The 24,800-nt window shown below is 40.2% G+C and overlaps 1 long non-coding RNA gene across 1 annotated transcript in view; it reads right to left on the bottom strand.

Annotated features, from left to right (window-relative positions):
* The window catches only part of LOC310729203, a 228,737-nt gene that overhangs the window by 168,460 nt on the left and 35,477 nt on the right, over positions 1–24,800 (bottom strand). The gene's annotated exons all lie outside the window — the stretch shown is intronic.

Genomic DNA, 24,800 nt, shown 5'->3' on the forward strand with positions numbered 1-24,800 from the left:
AAACATTATAATATGTATGTAAACTATATGACTCGCATCAATATTTATGCCTTAATTAAGGGGCCAACAACAGTGGCAGCTTGGCAATGCTGGTTCTTGAACCTGTGACCTTCTGATCAGGCTCTAAACCTTTCCATTGTTTTTTTCTACTGAGGAGAAAAGATGGCACTTTTCCAGTGAAGGTGGTGAGCTCTGATTGGCATGCGCCCTGCGTTGTCTGTTGCTTTGCCCCCATCTGCTTTTGTATTTGAAACAGATTCTCTGTGTGTTTCTTTATACCGCTTCTTCTCCACACTAAACACAACCAGAGCACTTCAGCTTTCTTGCATTCCAGCCTGCAGAGAAGAAAAGGCTTTTAAGAGCAATTAAGTGAATGAAGCCGCTCTGTAATTTGTCTTCATCGGTTTCGGAGTAATGATTTGATTAGCATCTAGTCAGCTGTTTTAAGGCTTTCCTGAACATGCGCATTACATACAAAGTGCTGTATTGGTGTTCCAGATCAAAGCACAGGAGGATCAGCAGCACGTTAAAGCACTGATCGGATCATCAACGGCACGTGAAAAGATGCAAGCTTAAATTCATTTTAGCTTCATAGTACTGCAGGATTCTGTAGTGTAGTGATTCTGTAGGAGGATGATGGCTGAATAATGATAGTGGAAGATAATAGAGGATTTATAGAAGATGATGATGGTCGAGGATAGTTAAATGATGAAGAAGATGATGATGATGATGATAATAGATGAATAATAATATTCAAGAGGATATTTAAAAGTTGATGCTTGTGAGTATAAGGTTGATGATAATGATAACGATGATGATGATTACAATAGATGAATGATTATACTTAAGAGGAAGATAATGATGTTTAATAAAATGATAAAAAAAGAAAGTAGAGAAGTATGTGAGGGTGGTGCAGGACATGTATGTGGACAGTGTGACAGCAGTGAAGTGTGCAGTAGGAACGACAGGTCAAGGTGGAGGTTGGACTACATCAAGGATTGGCTCTGAGCCCTTTCCTGTTTGCATTGGTGGATGGACAGGTTGACGGACGAGGTCAGACAGGAGTCTCTGTGGACTATGATGTTTGCAGATGATATTGTGATTTGTGGTGAGAGTAGTGAGCAGGTTGAGAAGAGCCTGGAGAGGTGGAGATATGCGCTGGAGAGAAGAGGAATGAAAGTCAGTAGGAGTAAGACAGAGTACATGTGTGTGAATAAGAGAGAGGGCAGTGGAGGTATGAGGTTGCAGGGAGAAGAGCTGATAATGATGATAAAAGTGTGGATGATATTGGTGAGAATGACGATGATGAAGAAGATGACGATAATGATGATTTCTGTGTTTTTTATTTGAATTTATATACATTTGTATCATGTTTTTTGTTCTGATCATTTAACCTGATATTGCAAAAAAACTATTATAAAAATTATCTTTTCCATTTTCAAGTGCATTCAGGGTCTGAGACTCTGTTAAAAGCATTTAACTGCTTTCTTAGAAGTGGTTTGTAATCACTCGCACACAGTCCAGTTTTATTTAAATTGGGCGGGTGAATAGATTGTATGTGACACTCAGGGGTATTTAAGTTTTAACTTCACCTCTCTGAAAAAGCCTCCAGCATACCCTGAAATCAGCCTCCAGGCCTCTCTCTCTCTCTCTCTCTCTCTCTCTCTCTCTCTCTCTCTCTCTCTCTCTCTCTCTCTCCCCCCATCTCTCTCTCTCTCTCTCTCTCTCGCTCTCTCTCTCTCTCTCTCTCTCGTACAGTTTAAATATCCATGAGACAATATAAAACTATTTCCGAAAGTGGTTAAGTGAACCCTATAGCACATGCTGACTAAGAGTGTGAGAGCTCCGGTTTAAAAAACATGGTGCAGTTTGTCTCAAATCACCCAATGTAAATGTATTTTTTAAAGGTCAGTCTTCATCTGTTTATTTATTTAGATTTAAAGCAAATGCAGTTAACGAGGAAATCAGTTAGAAGCTTTTTTGTTAACACAAGCAAATCCAATGTATTATTAAGGAAGCAGCACATTCACCCACTTTATCACTGAACACCAAAACCAAACACAACCGACATGTTTGAGCTTCATTGCTAAGACTAAACAATTAGATTAGATTTTTTTTTTTTAATTATTCTTTGAACTTATTTATATAATAAAATTATATATATATATATATATATATATATATATATATATATATATATATATATATATATATATATATATATATATATATATTGATGATGAAGTAAACGATAAATCAGAACCTCAGTTTAAGATCAGCTCACTATAACACGCCATAAGAAATTTTGGATTGAGTCGGTATCAGCATGTATGCTGCAAGTGTGTGTAGGTGTAATTGCCAGTTTTAAATTACCTGATTAATTGAACAGACAGACTTCAGAGTGCTTTCGTCTGCTCTTCCTGGCTGTAAGAGGAAGCTGATTAAAAGTTCGCCTCGAGTGCTCATTAAACTCCGGCAACCAGTCGACCCTCAGTAAATCACAGGGCGGCGTTACAGCCGTCTCACTGCAGCCCGTTCACACAGCGGGAATAAAACTCGCATTCATTAAACCCAACCGAGACGTCCGTTCTGAACAAGTTGTAATTATGTTGGATTGGTCAGTAAGTCAGCTCAGGTGAACTTTATCACCGACTCATTCAGCTAAAGCTTTACTCAGAATCACACAGAATATTTATCCATCTGTCTGCCAGTGTGTGTGTGTGTGTGTGTGTGTGTGTGTGTGTGTGTGTGTGTGTCTGCCAGTTATGAAGAATAATTTTAGTGTCCCATTTTGGGTATGATAGACTTTATCCTGATGATGTTTAAGATGATGATGATGATGAGGACAATATGTGGAATCTTCTTCTTTCGGCTTCTCCCTTTAGAAGTCGCCAGTGGATCATCAGTCTCCATAACCCCCTGTCCTCTACATCTGCCTCTTTCAATCCAACCACATCTTTGCCTTCCCTACTCCTTGGTCTTCCTCTTTTCCCCCTTCCTGGTGGCTCCATCCTCAGCATTCTCCTACTAATATACCCCTATGTCACTCCTCTGCACATGTCCAAACCATCTCAATCTCACCTCCCTTATAGTGCCTTGCAAAAGTATTGACCCCCTTTGGTGTTTTTCCTATTTTGTTGCCTTACTTGCAATTAAAATTGATTTTTATTTGGATTTCATGTAATGGACATACACAAAATAGTCCAAATTGGTGAAGTAAAATGAAAAAAAATGACTTGTTTCAAAAAATGCCAAAAAATAAATAACGGAAAAGTGGTGCGTGCATATGTAGTTACCCCCTCTGCTATTAAGCCTCTAAATAAGATCTGGTGCAACCAATTACCTTCAGAAGTCACATAATTACTTAAATAAAGTCCACCTGTGTGCAATCTAAGTGTCACATGATCTCAGTATATATACAGTACAGACCAAAAGTTTGGACACACCTTCTCATTCAAAGAGTTTTCTTAATTTTTATGACTATTTAAATTGTAGATTTACACTGAAGGCATCAAAACTATGAATTAACACATGTGGAATTATATATGAAATTATATACATAACAAAAAAAGTGTGAAACAACTGAAAAATGTCACATTCTAGGTTCTTCAGAGTAGCCACCTTTTGCTTTGATTACTGCTTTGCACACTCTTGGCATTCTCTTGATGAGCTTCAAGAGGTAGTCACCTGAAATGGTCTTCCAACAGTCTTGAAGGAGTTCCCCGAGAGATGCTTGGCACTTGTTGGCCCTTTTGCCTTCACTCTGCGGTCCAGCTCACCCCTAAACCATCTCGATTGGGTTCATGTCCGGTGACTGTGGAGGCCAGGTCATCTGGCGCAGCACCCCATCACTCTCCTTCTTGGTCAAATAGCCCTTGATGCCTTCAGTGTGACTCTACAATTTTCATAGTCATGAAAATAAAGAAAACTCTTTGAATGAGACGGTGTGTCCAAACTTTTGGTCTGTACTGTATATACACCTGTTCTGAAAGGCCCCAGAGTCTGCAACACCACTAAGCAAGGGGCACCACCAAGCAAGCGGCACCATGAAGACCAAGGAGCTCGCCAAACAGGTCAGGGACAAAGTTGTGAAAAAGTACAGATCAGGATTGGGTTATAAAAAAATATCCAAAACTTTAAAAATCCCACGGAGCACCATTAAAGCCATTATTAAAAAATGGAAAGAATATAGCACCACAACAAACCTGGCAAGAGAGGGCCGCCCACCAAAACTCACGGACCAGGCAAGGAGGGCATTAATCAGAGAGGCAACAAAGAGACCAAAGATACCCCGAAGGAGCTGCAAAGCTCCACAGCGGAGATTAGAGTATCTGCCCATAGGACCACTTTAAGCCGTACACGCCACAGAGCTGGGCTTTACGGAAGAGTGGCCAGAAAAAAGCCATTGCTTAAAGAAAAAAATAAGCAAACACGTTTGGTGTTCGCCAAAAGGCATGTGGGAGACGCCCCAAACATATGGAAGAAGGTACTCTGTTCAGATGAGACTAAAATTTAGCTTTATGCCCATCAGGGAAAACGCTATGTCTGGCGCAAACCCGAAACCTCTCATCACCCCGAGAACACCATCCCCGCAGTGAAGCATGGTGGTGGCAGCATCATGTTGTGGGGATGTTTTTCATCAGCAGGGACTGGGAAACTGGTCAAAATTGAAGGAATGATGGATGGCGCTAAATACAGGGAAATTCTTGAGGGAAACCTGTTTCAGTCTTCCACAGATTTGAGACTGGGACAGAGGTTCACCTTCCAGCAGGACAATGACCCTAAGCATACTGCTAAAGCAACACTCGAGTGGTTTAAGGGGAAACATTTAAATGTCTTGGAATGGCCTAGTCAAAGCCCAAACCTTAATCCAATTGAGAATCTGTGATATGACTTAAAGATTGCTGTACACCAGCGGAACCCATCCAACTTGAAGGAACCCATCCACCTTAAACGTCTGTCGTTCCTACTGTACACTTTACTGCTGTCACACTGTCCTCATACATGTGCTGCACCCTCTCATACTTCTCTGGCACACCACACTGTGGTTTCTCTAAATCCACAAACACACAATGCAACTCCCTTTGACCTTCTATATACTTCTGTATCAACATTCTTAAAATAAATAATGTGTCTGTGGTGCTCTTCCTTGGCATGAAACCATACTGTTGCTCACAGATGGTCACCTCTTCACTCAGCCTGGCTTCCACTACTCGTTCCCATACCCTTCATGGTGTGATTGATCAACTTAATTCCCCTGTAGTTACTGCAGTTCTGCACATCTCCCTTATTCTTAAAGATTAGTACCAGCACACTCCTTCTCCATTCCTCAGGCATCCTCTCACCTTCCAATATCCTGTTAAACAATCTTGTTAAAAATTCCACTGCATCTCTCTAAACATCTCCATGCTTCTACTGGTATGTCATCTGGTCCATCCGACTTTCCACTCTTTATTGTCTTAATCGCTGTTCTCACTTCCTTCTTACTAATCCTATCCACTTCCTGCTTCACCATCTTCACATCATAATAGAACAGTTTAAACCCACCTCCAATGTTTCTGGTCTTACTCCCTTTCCACTTGGTCTCCTGAACACACAACATATCCACCTTTCTCCTCTCCATCATATCAGCTATCTCTCTCCCTTTACCAGTCATAGTACCAACATTTAAAGTACCAACCTTAATCTTCACTCTCCTACACTTCTCCTTTCCCTGCTTCGGCCTTCGGCCAACAGTAGCCCAATTTCTTGTTGGCTAACGATACCTGTGGCGGTCGTTGGTAAGCCAGGCTCTGACCAATCTGGTATAAATTTCTGATTCGTGAGCCGCATATTTAAATTTGGCACATGTTTTATGCTGGATGCCCTTCATAACACAGCCTTCCCCATTTATCCGGGCTTGTGACTGGCACTAAGAGTGCATTGGCTTGTGAACCCTAATGGCTGGGTTACTAAGAATTTGGTAACGCATAAAGCATTTTGGATAATGGTGATATTTTTAATGATTATAATGATATTTAGGATAATGATGATGAAAATTATGATATTTGGGATGATGATGATAATATTTGGGATGATGATGATGATGATGATAATATTTTTGATGATGATAGTGGATATGATGGTGATATTTGGGACCACGCTGATTATTATTATGATGATTGTTATTTAGGAGTTGGATGATGATGATATTTGGGATGATGATGATGATTATGATGTTATTTGGAATTATAATGATGACAATGATAATGATGATGCCAAATGACTGAAAAAAAGAGGAACAGAAGACACTAGACAACAGTTCCAAGTTGGCAGCGAAACTACACTCACTCATGCAGGAGAACATGGACATGAAAATGAACATAAGGTAAAGACTCCTCTAGGCTGTATATTAAAGAAGCTAACCAACAAACAAACATAAAAAAACTAGCTGCCCACAGCAGGCTAGGCTTACAAAAAAATATACAGTGGGTAACACATGCCCTCTAAAGACCTTCACAATACCAATGGAGTGGAATGTAGGTGCATGCACAGTTCATTTTCCAGCCACCATTTATGTAGAGCAAAACAGCACTGTGTTGACATGTAAGAATTATATTTATAATAATGATGACGATGATGCTGACGATGATAATGATGATGAAAGTGATGATGATGATGATGATAATGATTATAACCTTAAATAATGACTACTGCTTATTTTTTATTTTTGTTTTTTATTTTTATTGATTTATTTGAAGAAACTGATTTGTATGTAATTATCTGTTTATTTATTTTAATGTTCATTGCAATCTATTTATAAATGGTTTATATATATATATATATATATATATATATATATATATACTGATTTCTTTTACTTATTTACACATTTTGATTAATTCATCATTAATTCAGTATTTACCTATTTTACTTAGCGAAAAAACATTGGATATAAAATAATTAAACTAAATAATGCATGCAGTGTGACAGCAGTGAAGTGTGCAGTAGGAACGACAGACTGGTTCAAGGTTGGACTGCATCAAGGATTGGCCCTGAGCCCTTTCTTGTTTGCAGTGGTGATGGACAGGTTGACGGACGAGGTCAAACAGGAGTCTCCCTGGACTATGATACTTGCGGATGATATTGTGATTTGTGGTGAGAGTAGTGAGCAGGTGGAGAAGAGCCTGGAGAGGTGGAGGTATGTGCTGGAGAGAAGATGAATGAAAGTCAGTAGAAGTAAGACAGAGTACATTTGTGTGAATGAGAGGGAGGGCAGTGGAGTGATGCGGTTGCAGGGAGAAGAGGCGGAGAAGGTGGAGGAGTTCAGGTACCTGGGGTTAACAGTGCAAAGTAATGGAGAGTGTGTTAGGGAAGTGAAAAAAAGTGTGCAGGCAGGGTGGAGTGGGTGGAGAAGAGTGACAGGAGTGATTTGTGATAGAAGGGTATCTGCAAGAATGAAAGGGAAAGTTTATAGGTCTGTGGTGAGACCTGCGATGTTGTATGGATTAGAGACAGTGGCATTGAGTAAAAGACAGGAGGTGGAGCTGGAGGTAGTAGAGCTGAAGATAAGTTAAGTTTTTCAATGGGAGTGACAAGGATGGACAGGATTAGAAATGAGTTTATTAGAGGGACAGCACATGTTGGATGTTTTGGTAACAAGGTGAGGGAGTCGAGATTGAAATGGTTTGGACATGTGCATAGGAGGGACATGAGTTATATTGGTGGGAGAATGCTGAGGATGGAGCCACCAGAAAGGAAGAAAAGAGGAAGGCCAAGAAGGAGGTTCATGGATGTGGTGAGGGAAGACATGCAGGTAGTTGGTGTGAAAGAGAAAGATACAGAGGACAGGGTGGTATGGAGATGGATGATCCGCTGTGGCAACCCCTAATGGGAGCAGCCGAAAGAAGAAGAATAAGAAACTAAATAATGCATATATTTTGATCCATACGGTCAGTTTTGTTCTGCAAACATCAGTGACAGCTTTAACTTGCAGCTTTCAATTTCGTAATAAACTAATGCAAATGAGATTTTTGTCCAAAAAAATCTAAATGCTCAAGTTTATGATAAAATTGGGGCAAATAATGAACAGTATTGCTTTGTGAAAAAATTCCAATATTAGTTATGAATGCAAAGTGAATGAAAAGGATTGTTTTTTGTAGATTTATATTATTGGAAATATGCAAAATTTTATCATCAATGTATTAGTAAATGCTCAGCTCCATACAAGTGGTTTAAATGTACAAGTCTGAGAAAAAAAAATCTGTTAATAAAAAATATATATATTTTATTATATAATGCTTCTAAAAGCTTTGGGGTATGTTGGGACCCCAAAGAGCTTTGGCACAATACATAAACTAAATAAAAAGGTAAATATCTGGTGACTTTGAGAGGAACTCTATCCTATGGCATCACCCTGCCATTGATTATGCAGCATAACACAGAGTGGTGAGTGTTGTGCAGCACTCTTTATCTTTCCGCCTCACACTCAGTGAAGCCTGAACTCCAACCCATCAGAATTATTTTTTATTTGATTAAATTCATCTTACCATCGCTTGAACAGGCCTGACTTTCACTCCAGTCACGATAACGCAGTCCTATCTGCCCTCGGCTCGACTCGAGCTCCTTGGAGATATATTTTGAGTACACGCGAAATACGATCCGTTTCGGGGTTATGAGTCAGAGTGATGATGTGCTCGCGTTTGTATTCAGCGCAGGAATCAGAGTAGGTGGTAAATAGATAAGGTTAGTGCTTCACTTCACATTAAACATGATCTTTCCTCAGTGGTTCCTCTTCTCTCTCTCACTTTTATTTTCCCTCTTTCTCTTTATCTGTAGCTGTCTCTCTTCCTCTAAGATTAGAGATAAATGGGACTCGGATACGTTCTGCTCCCTGTGTGCACGCTCGCTCATGCCTGCCCTGCTTGAAATGCAAAGCCTGTGCGTTACATTCGATTTTGTAGGTCAAGCGTGAGCAGGGGGAGTGGATAAATATCTATCCCAGACACCAAGCTGAGTTAGAACATTCATGAATCAGGGATCTTTCACATTGTGTGTTCAAATGTACTGCAGAAACAATTGTTCTGATCCTGAAATGTGCTGTGAGTAAAAGCATGGATGCTCCTCATATGAGCCAAGCAAAGAAACAAGTGGGATGTGGAAAATCAGTGGTTGAAATGTTGGACTTATGATTAAAAGGTCATGGGTTTAAATCCCAGCACCACGAAGCTGCCAGTGAGCAAGGCCCTTAGACCTCAATTGCTTAGCTGGATAACTGAGATACACTATATTAAAAGGTTTACGGACACCTGGATATAAGTATGGTATGTGTGCCAATTTTATCTTATAATCCCCTCCACTCTTCTGGAAAGATGTTTCACTAGATTTTGAAGTGTACTAGTGGACATTTGTGTTTATCAGCCACAAGTGTGTTAGTAAAGTCAAGGTGTAGGTGAGGTTTGCAGGCCTGGGGTGCAGTCAGCATTCACATTCTTCCCAAAGATGTTCAATAGGGTTGGAGCTCAAAAGCAGGAGATCTTCTGCCTTCTCCAACCCATGTAAAACATTTCTTTATGAACTTGGCTTTGTGTACAGATGCATTGTCCGTCTAAAACAAATTTTAAGTCTTAAGTTCAAATGGAGGGAAAATTCAATGCTACCACATTAAAACAAATTTTAATGTGTTGGCGCTCGTGGGTAAGGCTTATGCCGCTGCGTCCCTGAACACCATGGTGGTCCTGCTACATTAACTGGATGTGGAAAGTGCACCGGGCGGCCAGTTTACGAGCTCCTCCAGGCAGCAGACCTGGCCTTTAGAGCCACTAAACTATTGACTGGACCGAGAGGCACCTCTGGCTCATTCTCTTGAAAATGTCTGACAGGGGTAGGGCCGTGCTGCTGGACGCCTCTCTCACTCCTTCAGGAGTAAGAAACAGGCAGCAGCATTCCAGCAGTACCCCCCACGCCTCTCTTATAGGGCTGCTCGATGGGCAGATCCCTAACCCCAACCCACCACCTCTCATCGGGAGGTACAGAAACGGAGCGTCACACCTCGCACTCCCCCTGTCAGGGATCCTGCATGGCGCTCTGCGCTAAAGCCCCATTAAGTGACAGATCTAAGGACTGTTATCTTCGAAAAGATGGCTATGGCAGATAAGTCCTGACATAGGACGTTCTGGGGATCCGACTGTGAAAGGCGCGCATTGCACCGCAGTATCTGGTGCCCACTCTGCCCCGGCCCCCTATATCTGTTAACCCTGCCACTAAATGTGCTACAGGGCATGGCCAGCTCCAGCGAGCATCCTCCTCACTCTCCACCCAGTCTCATAGTGGTCCAGGAGAACTGGTCGCCGCCTTCGAGGGTCCTAGAGTTGCTTCAGGGCATTGCCCTGGCTCTAGGCACACCAGAGGTCAGTCTAAAGTGACTTATACCCCTAAGAGACTTCCTGGCAGAATGGAAAGCTTTGCCAGATGTGTCTCAGTGGGTCCAGCCCACCAGGGATGTGACTCGATTCATTTTGAGTCTTCTCCGTCCCATTTCAACGGGGTTCTTCCAACTCTGGTGGGAACCGAGCAGGGTCTGGTCATGGAACGAAAAGTAAACACTCTCCTGAGAAAGGAGGCCATTAAGGTGGTCCTTCTTTCTGAATGAGAGTCCAGGTTCTACAGCCAGTACTTCATAGTTTCCAAAAAGGCTGTGGGTTGCATCCTATTTTGGATTTATGTCAGCTGAACTGCTCACTCGTGAGACTTTTCAGGATGTTCAGGATGCTGACCCTCAAGCAGGTTGTGTCTCAAATCAGATACGAGGACTGGTTTGTCATGGTAGATCTAAAGGATGTGTACTTTTAAGTATCCATCCTTCCTTCTCACAGGGACCAAAGCTTACCAGTATTGGGTTCTTCTGTTTAGCCTTCTAAACCGTTTTAACCCTCTCACCCCACACCTTCACAAAATGTGTTGATGTGGCTCTGGTCTCCCTGAGACTACAGGGCATCCGCATCTTTAACTATATCGGCTATTGGTTGATATTAGCTCAATCAGCAGTTAGAGGTCTGGCATCGAGATGTCTGTCTAGCTCACATAAAAGTTTTTGGGTTTTGGCTGAACGCAAGGAAGAGTGTGCTTTCTTCATCACAGAGAACCACCTATCTCGGCATCATATAGGATTAGACTTTCTTTGCGAAGATTTCCCCTGCCTGCATTGTGGCCATCCTTGCGGTTGTCAGGAAGGTGAAAGAATGACAGCTGTTTCAGTGGTCAAGCAGTTTCAGAAACTGCTAGTACTAATGGCAGCTTCGCCCAGTTTTATCCCACTTGGCCTTCTGTACATGAGACCCCTTCAGTGGTGACCCCAAGGGCAATGACCTCCGTACAATCAAGGTCATGCGGCGATGCCTACGTGACTTAGATGTTTAGAGAGAACCCGGGTTTCTGTCTCAGGGCCCCGTGTTGGGATTTCCCGGGCATCGCATAATGCTAACAACGGATGTGCCCCTCATGGGGTGAGGAGCGGTCATGAGTGGCCGCTCCACGCAAGGTCTTTGGGAAGCGCCCCATCTTCTTTGGCACATGAATTGCCTAGAGATGCTGGCCATGCTTCTAGCGTTGTAGCATTTTCTCCCGGGCCTCAGAGATTACCACGTGCTGATCCGCACAGACAACACCTCAGTGGTTTCTTACATTAACCATTGAAGAGGTCTGCGCTCACACCCCCTGTACAGGCTGGCACACCAGATACTGCTGTGGGCCCAGGGGAAGCTCCTCTCATTGAGTGCAGCTTACATCCCAGGTCGGTTGAACAAAGCAGCAGACACCCTGTCAAGGCATGGGTTAAGACCCAGAGAACAGCAACAGATTGCAAAAGGATTGGCTCCGTCCACCTTGAAAGTCTACGCGCCCACCATTTTGGTGTATCATGCTTGCTTTACAGGGCAGTCTCTGGACAGAGACCCTCTTGTGATGTGTTTTCGTCACGGAACTTGGAGGCTGAGGGCACCCGGTGCGACCTAGAGTTCTTGGATTTTGGTGGCTCTCTGAGCCCTTCTTTGAACCTCGGGCCAAGGCATCTTGGAGGCATCTTTCTATCAAGATCCCTGAGGGAACAAGATGCTGCGTCTCTAAGCCACACCGCTGGCATCCCTGCAGCGCTTTCTTCTCCCTTACAGAAGCTGGCACTTGCCTCACTCCATGTGTGTTTTATACTTCCTGGTCATGACGTCAACCCACCGGTGATGGCCAGCGTAAAATCTTTGACGCTTTACACACATTATTTAAGAGCGTCAACACTCTGGCACGTTCCCAAAGCGTTTTGATGCAGCATCTCGTTTCCTCAGGGAACTAGGGTTACATACATAACCTAGAGACGGTCTTTGTTCAGTGCTTTGCTACGTACTTAAAAGAAATCAGTTTGTTTGCAACAAAAAAAAACACAGATAGATGGATTTATGGAGTTTTTTCCCCTGTTTAAACCAGTCACAATAAAATTAATGATTTGCAAAAAAATAAAAATAATAATAATTTTAAAAAATTGTCCTTTAAAGCGAAAGAGAGATAGATGGATGGATAGAGAGAAAAAAAGACAAATAGAAAGAGGATAACACAGAAGTCAGAGCCATATCCATAGTTTGTATTATAATGGATCCACATTGTGTTAAGAGGCTTTCAAGTATACATCAAGGTTCTTCAGTAGTCCTTTGTCAAGGTGCAGAATAACCTTTTACCATTAACAGATTCTATTTATTGTGGCATTCTATTTATTGTGGATTCTATTTATTGTGGCACAGACATGATACAGCTTCCCTGGAGCAGAGAGGGTTAGGGGCCTCAGTCAAGGGCCCAAAGAGTGCAGTTTGGCAATGCTGGAGCTTGGAGCTCTGTTTTTCCAAGTAGTAGCCCAGAGCCTTAAACACTGAGATGCCTCTATACAGTCCCTGACAAAAGTCTTGTCACTTATCTATTTTGTAGAAACACCTGACTTTTAATTAATCAATTGGTGTTAGAAATAGCTCATATAAAAAAAGCTAAAACCCCTTCCAAATGATGTTTAATGCACTGAAATAAATTAGTTTCACTGAAAAAAGATTTATCATTTAATCAAGAGAGAAAGGTCAAATTTTGGCAAGACAAAAGTTTTGTCACCTATATAGAAATTGAACAAATTTACTGCAAATACAAAAATATGTCAGCAAATTAAGAAGTGGTGCTGTGAGTTCCAAATTTAATATCTTGTATGACTTCCATGAGATTGAAGGACTGCATCCATGCGGTTTGGCAAGTATTCATACAATTTATTGATGAAGTCATCACGAATAGCAAAGAAAGCAGTCTTGCATGCCTCCCAGAGTTCATCAATATTCTTTGGTTTTGTCTTCCATGCTTACTCTTTCATCCAACCCCACATATGCTTAATGATGTTCATGTCTGGTGACTGGGCTGGCCAATTCTGGAGCATCTTGATCTTCTTCGCCTTGAGGAACTTTGATGTGGAGATGGAAGTATGCGATGGAGCACCAGCCTGCTGTAGAATTTGGCCTCTTTTATGGTTGGAAATATAAGAGGTAGCTAAGATTTCTTGGTATTTTAGACTATTGATGTTGCCCACCACCCTGCAGCTCTCTCGCCCACACCCGCATACTGGATGTAACCCCAGACCATGATTTTTCCGCCACCAAACTTAACTGTTTTCTGGGTGAATCTCGAAACCATGCGGGCTCCAGTAGGTCTCCTGCAATATTTGCGGCAACTGTGGTTTAATTCAACAGAAGATTCATCTGAAAAATCCACCTTCTGCCACTTTTCCAGCGTCCATCCTTTTAGCAGGCTGAGGGCCTTGGCAAATGTCACACTGTTTTTCAATTGTCTTTTGTTTAGTGCTGGCTTCTGGGCACTGATTCGGATTTTTGAGCCAACAAACGGTCCTCTCGAGCAGTTGTCTTGCGGGGTCTGCCCGACCTGGGCTTGTCAAAAAACGTTTCCAGTCTCTTCAAATTTTTTTTTATCCTCTGTACTTGATGCTGAGACACATTGAAGGTGTCTGCCACATCAGCAGTGGATCTGGTCTTCAGCCTCTTGATAATCATAACTTTAGTCTCAGGGTGAATCTTAGGCATGTTTGCAGAGGTCTAGTTGCAGTTGATGTGAAGGTCTAGTGTACTGGGGTTCTTTTTATACATACCTGAGACCTAATTGATCCATTATTAGTCACAGGTAAATGACAAGGCGACAACACTTATGTATTTGCCAAAATTGACTCAGTGGGTTTTACCAAGCTGTGAATATTATAATACTTTTTGACAGTTTCGTTTTGCACTGAAACATTATTACAAAAGCTGTTGGGATTAAAATGAGCCATTTCTCGTAAAAAAATCTTGATTAGAAATATATTGCAGCAGCACTTCAGGTCAATTTGTACACAAGCGACATGACTTTAGACAGGGACTGTACAAGATTTCTTTGAAAGCACTATAAAAAAATAAAAAATTCATTTATTGAAAGGTTCTTTTGACAACCGAATTGGTTCTTCTATGTCATTTCTGTGTAAAACTCTTTTATTTTTAAGAGTGGTCAGAGAGAGCCTGAGCCAATCTAGTCAGGGAGAATTTTTAAACAAAAGTAAAGTGGAACTTCTGGACATTTATATATTTGTTTGGTTAAAGTAAATGGTCATGCTGTTACATTATCATTGGATCCTTGGCACAGTAAATGTATATATGCAATAGTTATATGCACTTTTGTTTAGATGCAAATTGCATTTCTGTACATGTACTCTGCACAAAGAAAACAAAGTTGAATCGAATCTCATCTAAAGTAAAATCAAATAAACCTTGAATAAAATGCTTTTTTTAATATAATGACCTTATTTATTATTTATTCGATTATTCATCGAATGGTTTATTTTTTATTCAGTAAATGAAAAAAATCTTATATAAATGCATTAATTATTTTACACACACTTTTATTTTTGTTGTGTTTACAGATTAATTATAATTTTAAATCAAACTGTAAAAAAAGTGTCTTTTGTCTCAAAAACTCCTAAGAATCCTCACTGACTGAGACAAAGTGCTGACACTGGAGACTCCTTCCATAATTGTTAAATAAACTTGTATTTCTTTGCAGACAACCACTCAATGAGATTTTTTAATTACTTTTTTATTTCATGAGTAATACATTTCTCATGAATATTAATGAGAATATCAATACAATTTTTTTTTTTGAATAATGCAGAGCTTCAGGTTGATGAGGAGCCTCAGGGGGGGTGGGAACACCAAATGTGAACTGTATGGTTTGGCTTGATGTTAACAAAACTCTCTTTCAACCTCCTTAACACCTCCACACACACACACACACACACACACACACACACACACACACACACACGCACACAAACACACACGCACACAATGAGTAACTGCAATTCACACACTTCCAAGAAAAATGAGTTTAAACGCAAAGCACGTCTTCTTCCTGACACGTTCCCGTTCTGTATGAAGACATAAAACAATACATACAGACATAAAAGAATATAAAATCTCCTAATTCATGAACATAAAAAAACGCCGTCGTGTAACAGGGTTATGGACAATTATCCCCCGAAGAGATCATAAAAAAGGCTTGGGATTGATTTTTTCTCTTTCACATACAGTCTTTCCTGCATAAAAGGGAAAGAAACATGATTTTCTGAATCAAGGGAATAAAGAAACAGAGGAAAAAAAATCCTGATGGAAGAAATAATTTTTATTCCATGTGTTCAGCCTGAAGAAACATCACCAATGCACCCAACAGAGGAGGAGACAAAGATATTTATATAAATATATGCACCACATTTTACCAAAAGTCAGAGGTTTGATAGAGAGGGACAACATGAGGCAAAATTCTATCTATCTATCTATCTATCTATCTATCTATCTATCTATCTATCTATCTATCTATCTATCTATCTATCTATCTATCTATCTATCTATCTATCTATCTAACTATCCATCCATCCATCCATCCATCCATCCATCCATCCATCCATCCATCCATCAACATATTTTTTTTCCCATCAATCAATTTTTTCCTTTTTTTTTCTATCCATCCATTTTTCCATCAGTCAATTTTTTTCCATCCATCCATTTTTTCTTATGAATCCATTGTCCATCCATTTTTTTTTTCCATCCATCCATTTTCCTTATTATTTAATTTTCCATCAACACAATTTTTCATTCATCCATTTTCCCATGAATCTTTTTTCCATCCATCTATTTTCCTTATTAATCAATTCTCCATCAATATATTTTTTAGATCTATCCATTTTTCCCATCAATCTCTTTTTTAATCCAGGCATTTTCCTTATTAATCTATTTTCCATCAATCTATATTTCTACCCATCCATTTTCCATCAATCTATTTTTCCATCCACCCTTTTTTTCTCGTATCCATGAGGAGAACTGGCTTATCAACGGTGTATTTCCGTCTCATACTCACATTTCCTTGTCCCTTGACAAGGTTAAAGCACCTAATGATGTTTTTTTCTTTTTTATTTCAATTTATCCTTTTTTATCCAATATTTTTTTATTCCAATTTTCATTTGTTTTGCATGCACATGCTTGTTTTCCCTTGTGTGACTTTGGGGGGTTTGTTGAACAGCTCTTAATCAACTGTGAAATAAAGTGTGAGTGTTGGCTCTGCACTCTGTTGATCCTTTACAGCTGCCTTGTTAATAAACTCAGCAGAAAACTGGCAGAAATGTTTAATCCTCCATGGCTTTTAAGACGGAATACAGTATTTTACAAAGTGATATTAAGGATACACTCATGCATGAATGCTTATACAGGAAGTAGCTTTATCTCAGTAGTTAAGGTGCTGGGTTACTGATCGGAAGGTCAGGGGTTCAAGCCCCGGTATCGCCAAGCTGCCACTCTTGGGCCCTTGAGCAAGGCCCTTAACCCTCTGTGCTCCAGAGGTGCCGTATCATGGCTGACCCTGTGCTTTGACCCCAGTTTCTGATCAAGCTGGGATATGCGAAGAACAAATTTCACTGTGCTGTAATGTATATGTGACAAATAATTTCTATTCTATTCTATTCTATTCTATTCTATTCTATTCTATTCTATTCTATTCTTTATTTCTTGCATCTCTCAGTGTTTGGAGTAGCCATGCGTCATGATGAGCGAACAAAACATTCAATGTAATACATTTCAGCCACTGGATAGACATTACAGATTATAATGTATTGTATATTGGCACGACCTGAGGTTCTCTTCGAGCTGCGATGGTGCTGGAATGGTTTCCGCTGATAAAAAACTAAATCAGGTGAGAGTTTTGGGATTTCAAAGCTTCTTCCTGACAGCATGCCTGAAGCAGGTCTCCTCATTTGAGGAACAACGCCGTTTGCTTTTGATTCATGCGACCTCAGTTAAATTGCTCACATGCTGCAGGGAGCTAAATCACCGCAGAGCAGGAGCCCTGGAGGACAAGCCTTTTTGCTGCTGGGGAAATTCAGTGAAACATGACTGTGGCAGCAAAATTCCCTTAACCATCAGCCTTTTAAACCAGATCACATGACCCACTGGGTGAGACACGGCCCAGGGGCCTTGCAACACCATCAGTCTTAATCCAGTTCAATCGAATACCAAAAGCTGACCATGTAGAACAAGTACGACCATTTCTTTGCAACGTAAGCAATAAAACATGATGGAATGGAGCCAACGAATGATGCCAAACCAACACACTTTTTTGTTGTGACTTTTCTCTAAGCCGGGGCTACTTATTGAACACTAATGAAACTTTTTAGACAAATCGCAAATCGCTAACGAGAATAATCACAAAGAATTTTAAATGCAGGTAAATACTGGGATTTAGATCTTTGACCTCACTACAATTTGACTTAATTAGATTCAATGCAATGCAATTCACTGGACAGCATCCCAAAGCAGCTTTACAGAAATCAATAGATTAAAAGAATATGAATTTTAAGTCTACAAATTGGTCCCTGTACATTTTTCCCCAATCATTGGTGAAAATGGCAAGAAAAACTCCCTGAGATGGTATAAGAAAAAAAAAAAAACATTAAGAAGAACCAGATTCAACAGGAATCCATTCCTAAACTTTCCTTCGGCTTCTCCCATTAGGGGTCGCCACAGCAGATCATCTGCATGTTTGATTTGGCACGTGTTTTTACGCTGGATGCCCTTTCTAACGCAACCCTCCACATTTATCCGGGCTTGGGACCAGGACTAAGAGTGGCTGGGGTTGGTTCCCTGACTGGGTATCAAACCCGGCCCGCAGCATTGAAAGCCCCGCGTTCTAACCACTAGACTACCAGGGGGCCAACAGGAATCCAATCTTTATTTGGGTAATTTTATATATGTATTTAAATCGCTAATAATAATGATCACATAAAACTTAAATACAGGTAAATAGTGGAATTCATATCATGTATATAACTGCAATTTCATTTGAATTGATTCATATTTAAATCCAATTTGATTCAATTCGATTTGTTTTAATGCAATGCAATGGACATCGTCCCAAAGCAGCTTTACAGAAATCAAAAGATTAAAAGAATACTTGCAACAAGAACAAAAAAAACCTCTCTGAAATGGTAAAGAAAAATTCCTTGAGAGGAACCAGACTAAAAGGAAAACCAATCCTCATCTAATGTCTATTCATTATACTGTAGTTCCATCGCAGCACACTGATGGGCGCAAATGCAAAACTTCATCACAATTGTAGCCCTTAACCATTAAAACAAACTGATTCTATTGTATACATTATAGCCCAAAAATCTATCTTCATGGCTCTATAACCCTTACTGGAACTTCTGGATATTAGATTGTTCATCTGGAACCACCCTTGGCAGCAGTGAGTGGAAAAGAACTCCATCTAGCAGTAGGGCATAAGGATGGATTTGGCATGTTCAGAAAGAAGAAACACAGATTATTTTATTCATATTGTCCTGTAAAAGTTAAGTAAAGATCAGAGTGCAAGTAAGGACTCCCGCAGGACTCACAATAACAGCATGACCAATAAGAAAAGCCAGAAGATAATAAAGACATGCAATAACCAAACTACAACAGGCTAAAATTAATCCCAACCTAAATTAATAATATTACACACTTTAATTGACAAACAAATGTGTTACTGAGGATATTGGTCATTGATATTTTAAAGATAAATTTAAATTATACATTATTATTTCCTCTGAATCTGGACACGATTTCTTCATACAAGTACACATGCAATTTATAAAAACACTGGAGTATGTCAAGTGAAGTCAAATATACTTTACTGTCATGTCAACCGAATACAGTGCACTCTGTATATACACAGTACACAGTGAAACGAAACAGTGTTTCCCCAGGACCAGGGTGCTCCTTCAGACAACATAAATAAACAAAAGGAACTACACAAAACTCTAAACTAACTACACAAAGTGTTGCAGCTCAACTCGGCGTGTCTCCCTGCCCAGGCCCAGCGCACCTACAACGTGGACCGCTTAAGTATTGTTCACTCTGGCACCGGTGCACCATGGACCCTGGATGCTGCAGCAGCGGAAGATGCGAGACAAGCCCCGGGCGAGGACGTGAGAACCACTTCGGCTCTCTCTGCGAGACAGCATGCGATACTGTGATTCTTGGAGATTTCATGGTCCGGCATGTCGGCGCTACCGGAGCCAAAGACAAGGTGCACACTCACTGTTTTTCTGGTGCTCGTGTTCTCAATTTCGCTGTGCAGGTTCCTGTGATTCTGAACGAAAACTTCAGAGCTGTTGTTTTCCATGCAGGAGTGAACGACACCAGACTGAGGCAAATGTTGATCTTAAAGAGGGATTTCAGGATCCTGGTGAACGGTATGCATTACATAAGCAAACACAAAAAAGTTCTAAAGTTTGATCTTTTAAACATTAGATCACTTGCACCCAAGGCACTTATTGTAAATGAGATGATTACAGATAATAATCTCGATGTACTCTGTCTCACTGAGACCTAGATTAAAACTAATGATTATACAGTATGAGTCTAAACTAGTCTACACCTTATTAAAAAGTTTCAAGGCTAGCTTTGTTTACAAAAAAGTGTTGTATTTATCTATGTCACACACGTTCACCTTCAAAATAGTACACTTGCACAGCAATAGATTGCTCCCAGCATTTCTGCCTCTTCTGTCCTGAAAGTCTTCTTTTCTAATTGTGTCAAGCAACATTTTGCAATTCACGGCAGATCTCCGTAACAGTGTCAAAAAGGCTACCGCCAGAGGTCTCCCTGATCTCTTGTCATCTTCCGGTGATGTTCTTCCTCTCTTGAAGCACACGTTCCAATCAAAACACCTCGGACGACTTGCTGCATCATCGCTAAATCATGTGAAGCGTCTCTGTGGCAGATTTGCCCAATTCCACAATTCCATTCCAGACGTGGTAACGCCTGATGTACACAGGATGTTGTCTTTTGGCACACTTACTTATGAAGGTCAGTGCTCCCTGTGACTGTGCGTGCAGCCTTGTGCTGCCATCTGTTGGTGTTTTACAAAACTAGACATGAAACTTTTTGATACCACCTTGTGTAGCTGTCATGCAACAGAGTGAAGCTGCGATTAAAGCAATGATAAAATGAGACTAATGAGGGGAACCCTTTTTTTTTTTTTTTTTTTTTTTTTTTTTAATGAAACCAAATTTAATCTAATAATGCGAAAATTATTATTAAGATGTGCAAAATGATTTTAAATGTAACTTTATTTTGTTTTAACTTCAAATGATTTCAGCAAAATAATTGCAGCATACCAGAAATCAATTCGATTTATTCACAGTCCTTTTATGATCTTGTGGCATCATTTTTATATCAATAAATTTGTATTTTTTTATTATTATGAAACTGCTGTTTTTATGATTCATCGTATTTTATTTAACACAAACTTTTTATTCAGTTCACATTTTTAACTGTATCTAAGTACAGTAACTCTGTCATATGTAAAATCAATAATAAAAACTAAAGTCACCAGCTCTGACTTATCATTAGTGAAGAGTATTTTACTTTGTAGACAAAAATACAATTAGTCTAGATGATTATCTTTTTATGTCATATGCCTATTATGCAAATCTGTTTGCTGGTTCTAAAGAGTGCCAGCCAATCAATGATGCAGTAAAATTATGAACCACAGACACATGAAAGCGTGTCTAATAATCTAAAGAAGAAGGACATGCAGATTTATTCTTCCTCACACATACATTATTGCCAGTAGCCTCATTTCCTAAGTTCAATGACCCTAAAAAAAAGTTTGATTGAATGCAGTCTGCAACATGTCTGGAATTAGTCGAAAAGCCAGACAGTACGTTATATCCATTCAGTAAGTCCATTCAGTCGTCTGCATTGTCATGGCAACAATAAGAGACACCAGGGATTCATTGATATCAATCTGCTGTAGTTTGTCATTTCGACTCTATGGTGAAATAAAAAAAAAGTTTAAAAATCAATATCGTATAGCACGTGATGAGCCGTAACCTATGGAATAACAGAATTCCATATTTAATGGGGAAAGGAAGGAAAACTGATGATTGTTTGCGATTAACATTTACGCCATTTTGCAGACGCTCTTAACTGTAAAAACTGTAAGAAGAACGCATCTAAGTTAATAATTTGCCTGTTGTAGTAAACGAAACACAACACAAAGTTTAGGAACAACATGCGAAACTGATTGCAATCCAATATTGAGTTGCAAAACCAACAATGATTAGAAATCAGAGGTCGAACATCAAAAGTGGTAGTTCAGTGCAAGGAATTTCGAATCAGAAGGTCCTGGGTTTGAATCCTACCACCACCACCACCACCACTAGCTTCCACCGCTAAGCAAGATCCTTAATCCTCAATTGCTTCTCAAAAGGAACAATGTTCATGTTGAAAAATACAGCTCAGAACTTGAGTGATAGCAAGACTTCACAGAGAGTAAATGACTGATACTTAAATAATGAGCTTATTTAGTGGAAAAAAAGAAAATAAAAAGTAAAAAGGACATTTAAAAAATGACTAGAATACAGCTGACATTGACCTCTGCTGGAGGGTAGGAGTACTGCGCTAATCTGCACTATAACTTTGATATGGTATATAAAGCAAACAATAGTGAATCAAGGACAAACTACCATAGAGTTGATGTGTTATCCACACTAGAAGTGCAACACCTGATGATTGTATATATAATAAGTGGAAGATGTGTTTACATGTGATGGATTTTGGATTCAAGTCTGTTAAATTTTTTGGTAACATGAAGAACATTCAGAAGTTGCTAATCGAACGTCTGCGAGAAATATGACAAGCAAGAAAAGATGTTCCAAATTTGTGAGTAAAAATGTATTAATTATATAAAAATAAATAAATACAGGCATTACTATTTGGACACCTGACTTTTATATAATTGTTATATGATTTGGAAGCAAAAAAACTTTCACCTAAATTAGGAGACCCGAACCATTCAGCATGATGTGTCTGTACACAAATCCAGTTCAATGTAGATACCGTGTACATAGAGTGGAAGATCTCCTGCTATAGAGCTCTGAATTTTTTGTTCCCTTTCAGGAACTTAAGCTGCGTCGAAAACACTTTGGGAATGCCTCGCGTTGTTCACGCTCTGAATCACGTGTAAAATCTGCCAAATAGGCAGTCGTGACGTTATTGGAGGGCAACATTACGCACACCAGAAAGCTACAAAATGGGAGCGCGATTGGAGCGACACAAGGTTCTTTCTGTTCAGGTAAGCGCTTTGTGTGTGAATCTGTGCAGCCATTAACTTTACATGCAAGCAGAATTCCAAAACGCAGCCGATGTATTAGTCGGCTCTCAAGAGAGTCAACTGTTAGCATTTTTTTAGCCGCATGGCTATGCACTCTCCCTACAGGCTCTTTCTGTGGCCCCGTCTCTCCTGGAGTTTGCCCCTGGCATGGCCAGTGCTATTCTTTACCCCAGAACGGGGTATGCTCCCTCACGACCTGTCATTTTGCAGGCATTCTGCCCTCCTCCTTTCCTAGCCCCTAACCAGGGAAAGCAAAATCGAGCACTGGACACATACTTCCACAAGACAAGTCCGTGGAGAAAGTCGTAGCAGCTGTTCGTCTGCTATGGCCCTCACAGGAAAGGTTTTCCGTCTAATAAGCAGACGCTCAGTAGATGGATTGTGGATGCCATTTGTCTGTGTTATGAGTCATCTGGTCTTCCCACTCCTTTCAAAATTAAGGCTCATTCCATCCGGGGTATAGAGGCCTCTACGGCCTGGTCCACTGGAGTGTCGCTCCAGGACATCTGTAACGCTGCGGGCTGGTCCACCCCGCTGACCTTTGTCAGGTTCTACAACCTCGACATCAGAGCCACTCCCGGCTCCTCTGTCCTGCACGCTGGTGGTGCTCAGACACACCTGGCAGGGACTGGCCAGTAGAGGGCATGATTGGACACTTGTTCCCAAATCGTTTTCGACGCAGCTTGAGTTCCTGAAAGGGAACATCACTAGGTTACGTATGTAATCCTAGTTCCTTGAGGGAACGAGAGCTGCGTCAACGGGCCATACTCCCTGCATCTGTGCAGCGCTTACCTTCTCCTTTTTTCAGAAGCTAATTTCGCTCACACAGCGTTTCCATTTTGTAGCCTCCTGGTTTTTAACTGTCTATTCGCCAGATTTTACACGTGATTCAGAGCGTGAACAACATGAGCCGTTCCCAAAGCGTTTTCGACACAGCTCTTGTTCCCTCAGGAAACTAGGGTTACATACACAACCTAGTGACGTTTATATCAAAGAGTCAGATGTCAAAAAGATGTCAAATACGAGTTAAGAAAAGACATACGTCTATACAATGCTGTGCAGTAGTCAAAGGCCAGGTCATTAGATTTATTTGGCTATTTAATAGAATTAAGCCAAAAAATACAGTAAATCTTATATTTTTTTATATAAAAAAAAATCTGAAAAAATAAACAGCTCCTACAGGATAAAGTGGCATGTTTTTAGTCTGATTTTCTCTTAAACATAGAGCAATAGCAGGAACATGGCTCTCGTAAAACTAAATGGAAAGGAACGTCAAAAAAGCATTACATCCACATGTTGTATGTGTTTAAGAAAGTTCGCTACCACGACCAACTTGCAATCAATTTATTCCATTCAAAATCCTAATCATCAAAGAACTTGACAGACAGAAGGTCATACTTTTGCATCACCAAGGCCACTCAACACAAATGCTAATGCTGGCATAGCAAGATGTGAACATTATTGTACATGCTAAAAAAAAAAAAAAAAAGAAGAAATAAATATTTATGGCATTTGGCAGATGTACCTATTTAGAGCAAATTTACATTTATCTCATCAATTTAACTAAGCAGCTATGAGGTTGAGAGCTTTGCTCAAGGGCCCAGGAGTGTCAGTTTGGTGTGGCTGGGATTTGAATTTATGACCTTCAGATCCAAAGTCCAATGCTTAAACCACTAAAAAACTTTCAGATACATTAACCTTATTCCATTTTCACAGATTTTATAATAGAAACATGCATTATCTTGCACAGATGGTTTTTCAATTTATTTGTTATAGAGTAGTGATGGGAAGATCAGATCATCAAAATAAACAAATCTTTTTTTGAGTCGTTTAGTTAAAAGAAGAACGACTCGAACCAGAGGACTCATAAAATAAACTACGCAATTCTGGTTCTTGTAGATAGTCTTCTTGTACATTAAAATAGATTTTACGATGCTTTGCTGATGCGCATCCAGTAGAAAATGAACGAATGACTCTCCGAGACTAACCGTTCTCCGGAGTCACATTTAAGACTCGTTCAAAATGAACGAATCGGTCGCAGCTACTATAGAGTCACTTGG

This window comes from Silurus aristotelis (genome assembly GCF_946808225.1).
Source record: "Silurus aristotelis genome assembly, chromosome: 7".
Taxonomy (NCBI): Eukaryota; Metazoa; Chordata; class Actinopteri; order Siluriformes; family Siluridae; genus Silurus; species Silurus aristotelis.